Source organism: Penaeus vannamei, chromosome 40 (assembly GCF_042767895.1).
Source record: "Penaeus vannamei isolate JL-2024 chromosome 40, ASM4276789v1, whole genome shotgun sequence".
Classification (NCBI taxonomy): domain Eukaryota; kingdom Metazoa; phylum Arthropoda; class Malacostraca; order Decapoda; family Penaeidae; genus Penaeus; species Penaeus vannamei.
In genome coordinates, this window is record NC_091588.1 from 20,165,957 (window position 1) to 20,170,956 (window position 5,000).

Genomic DNA, 5,000 nt, shown 5'->3' on the forward strand with positions numbered 1-5,000 from the left:
GTAATGATAACAAATATACTACTACTACTAATAATACTAAAACAAGAACAAAAAATAATAATGAAAATAATTTAAGTTAAACAAAAAGCGCGTCAGCTAAGCATACATTTGAAATTTTTACTCTATTAACATCGTTAGTTGTGTTTGTATTAAGATTATCCTTTTTGTCAATTAAGTACATTGATCCACGATGCAGACAGGGCAAGCAACGCGGAAGGTTTGCAAGAATCCACAGACACATCAAGTGTTTATTTGTGTTATGGCAATTGTGGTGTAATGACTAGATATATGTCACAAATCTGATTATTGACGAGTGACAAGTTCTAAAGAGCTTGTGAAATTGAGTTTAGTTAGCCCTTGAATCGCATTTTTTGTACTTAGAGTCAGAGATCATTATTATTTACGTAAACAAACGTGTTGATTATGTATTTTCTTAAAGCAAATTTAATCACAATCATTTGACGTTTTATAAAGCTCGTATTGAGCGCAAGTAAAATCCACGTATTTAATACATCGATATATCAATATTTGTAAATCTCACTGAACAGACATGAATTATAATACTTAAAAAAATAAACACATTTGATGTTATTTCAGTCATAATTGATACCTTATCAAATATTACGTTCATGACAGAGACCAAAAGGCTTTATTTACATAAATTACTATAAGGGTTATATTATCGAAAATTATAACAGTGTAGAAGCATAAGTTTTCTCCCAGTCGTGGCAATGAACAAAAGCTTCGTTGGCCATTTAATGAGTGTAAGACTAATTATAACAAGGAACCAGTAAGTAAATAATAATTTTCGATGAGTTCAAATAATTACGATAATAGTAATAATGATAATAATAATAATGATATTTCCAATATAGTGATATAAACAATGATAATACTAATATTTTTATTAGTAGTATAATAATTATAGTGATAACAATAAAAATGATAATGACAAAATGACTTTTAAATAATAATATTCATTATTATTGTTATCTTTATAACAAATATGATAATGATAATGGTAATGAAATAAGGATAGTAATATTAAATAGTCCTAATAACGACAACAGCAAAAATAATGATAATTATAATAAAAAAATGATAATACTTATATGGATGATAATTAATGACAGACAACACCTACTGCTAGTTATAACATTATTGATGACGATCATATTATCATTATCATTAATATTTTTATCATCATTTTTAAGGGTACTGATACTAATATATGAACATCAAATTTCAAGAAAATATACAACCTAACGCATACAAACCCCCAAATCAAAGACCGTTTACATGAGAGATGTTTACATATGTAAAATACAGGACATGAGTACTTTATGTTCCAACCTCATACCTTCATTGTGTATTCGGTATCTATGTGGCGAAACGGTCAGTTGGTGACCTGAAGCGGAAGAGGGAGGTACAGTAGATCTGTAGGGGTGTAGTTGTCTGAACTTTTGTAGCACTCTGAGGTTGTCTTTGGATATCTATCTATATACGTATGTGTGTGTGTATAAGGGTGTCCTATTTTTTTTATTATGCTATTTATGTTCTTATTGCCGCTCATTTGCTCTTTTTTGGACCCCCCAAAATAATTGAAAATACGGATATTTAAAGTCTCAATGGATCTGATGGCCAAAGGAAAAAAAAAAAATTATGTGCCATCACTTTTATTTGAGTGGGTCCTTCCCATTTAAAAGGGGATATTATCTAATTGGTAAAACCACTGATTGAAGATCTTAACGAGACTCCGTGCTGTTTCACCAACTGTCTTGAGTGCTGCTCAGTCCGGCGCCTTGTTTCTGTCCAAACTTGCTGCAAGACTTGGAGTAATCACCGCGCTCTTTTGGGGTATTTCCTCTTGACTTGGCCCAATACTTGGCGTAATACTGGAGGCAGAACTGGATGTACTTTCCGTATTGTTTTCATGTTCTTGAGTAGCCCTTTCGTTCTCCAGTTTTCGCTTTCTTTTCTTTCCCTTCCACTCCTCCTCTCCTCCACTCCTCTTATCACTGAGCCTCTCTGGCCCTTTTCCCCTTTGAGCAATCGGTGAATTGCTTATCTTCACCAATTTTGATAATTGAAAGAGTTCCAGCATGACCCATTTTCAGCAAATCCTGGAAGCACTCCTTGAATTCATCCACTGGGTCTCTGTTCGACGGCTTTAATTCCTTTTTCAGTGCTTTTCATTTTGTAAACATGAGCTCCACCTTTTCGATGCAGTGCTGTTTGTCACTGACAGGAATTTTTGCTCTGTTTCAAAAGTCTGCTTCCTTCTCAATTGTCCTAGTAGCTGTGTTGTGAACTGTCTCACCTGCCGCCGATGGAGATGTAAGGAAAAAACCTAACTTGTTTGCTTGACGGTAGTTTTATACCTTTAATGTCGTCCAGTATAGTCTTCGATGAGGCACACTTTGTCACGTCTGTTAGAAGCAGAATAACTAAACTTAGTAATAGCCATTGCTGTACTGATACCTAATAATGGAAGAAAGAGGCCACGATTGATGACAAAATGCAAGTAACAGAATTAACATTATACAAGTAACAGGGTAACAAAATTCAAATACAAATGATTTGAAAGAATTATTTTTGCAAATGCGCAGGAGAACTGATAGGTGAGAAACTGATGTTCCATTGAGCCACCTTTAATGATTCATATTTCTCATTGAAATTTCACACAGGGGTTTTTCGTCCCAAAAGGGAAAGTTTGGGAGGGTGAGGCAAATACATTTCAAAAAATATTTTTTTGGTGTATATATAAGGAAGACCCTATTATATATACAATATATATACATATACATATACATACATACATACATACATATATATATATATATATATATATATATATATATATATATATATATATATATATATATATATATATATATATATATATATAATGTGTGTGTGTGTGTATGAGTTTCATATATACGCATAGATACACATATACATATTTATATATCTATCTATACCTATAGCTATCTATGTATGGGAGGGTGAGACAAATGCATTTAAAGTTTTATTTATTTTTTCTTTGGTGTATGCATAATGACCACCCTAATATATATATATATATATATATATATATATATATATATATATATATATATATATATATATATATATATATATATATATATATATATATATATATATATATATATATACATATATATATATATATATATATATATATATATATATATATATATATACATGTATATATATATATATATATATATATATATATATATATATATATATATACATGTATATATATATATATATATATATATATATATATATATATATAATATGTATATGTATATGTGTATATATATACATATATACATACTACACACACACACATACACACATACAAACGATGTACAGTTTTTCTTTTCTTTTTTTTTAGTTACAATTTTTCATTGATATCTTTGTCTTTTCAGCAGCTGGATTATTCCTTAACACGTGTTCGTAGACTGGTATAATGATAATGTTGATAATAATTACAAAGATAACTATAGAAAATGATGATGATGATGTTAATAGTAATACAGAAATGATAATAGTAATATGGTTATAAATTGTAATAATGATAACAAGAAGAGTAATGATTAGGATGATAATGATAATGATGATGATATTAATGATAATGATAACAGCAATAAAAACAACAGTAGTAATGACAATGATGATAAAATGAATATTAATGAAAGTAATAATAGTGATGTAATAATATAATGTAATTATAATGATAATGAAAATGATAATGATAACGGAAATAACAGTGATAAGGATGATGGTGATAACAATGATAATAATAATGATGATCATAATAATAATAATTATAATAATGGTAATAATAATAATAATGATAATCGTAATAGTAATAAAGATAATGATGGTAATGATGATACCAATAAAAATATAATAATAATAATAATAATAATAATAATAATGATACTCAAAAATAAAAAAAAATATTATAGTGATAATCATTATGAATATTGAATATTGTATAATAATCATTTGATAAACACATACTTGAATATATAAATAACAATATTATTGATAATAACGATAACAATAATGATGAAAAAACATGATGCCAATATTAATCATAATTGTGATAATAGTAATGATAATAATGATAGAAACGAAGATAATAAGAAAAGCAACAATGATGATAATGAGAATGATGATAATAACAATCATGAACATAATCATAATAATAATAATAAAAAACAATAATGATAATTATGATAACACAAAAATACCAACAATAAGGGTAATCATACAAAAAAATTATAACATTATTGAAACTAATGTTCATAATGATATCTAGATAAATAACAATACCGCTATTAATAAAACGATATTAAAAACAACAGCACATGCATAGAAGCACTTCAATACCTTTATTTTTATTCCTTTCATTTCTTAAATATCACTCAATCAATTATGCAGTGAAGCAAGCAAGCGAGACTTGGCATCATGAAGCAAGGAGCAACGTGTCGACTGCTTCTGTGGTGCTTCGTCGCATCAACCACCTTATGGTTTCCTGTTGAGGCGATTTCTGAATGGAATCTTACTGAAGGAGTCCTGATACCTGAAGAGCTGAGCTACCTTATCGGAAACGTCAATTATGCTTGTGAGTTTAGAGTGTTTTGTGTTTTATGGGCGTTTATTAATTTATGTGAGTGTATATTTTCTTCTGTTTTTTTGTATGTTCGTTTTTTTTTTATTTATTGTTATATGTTTGTGTGGTTTTGGGTTGAGTAGGTCGTAGTTGCATTGAAACTGGATATTTTTGTTTGTATTTTATATTCATGTTTTTTTTCCTATTTATGTTTTTTTGCTTGTTATCTAAGTGTGGTTTACAAGTTGATTTGTTTGATGAAGATGTTTATTTTTAAATTCATTATTATTTTTCATTTATTCGTTCATTATTTATTTATCAATTATTATTATTATTATTTTTGTCTTGT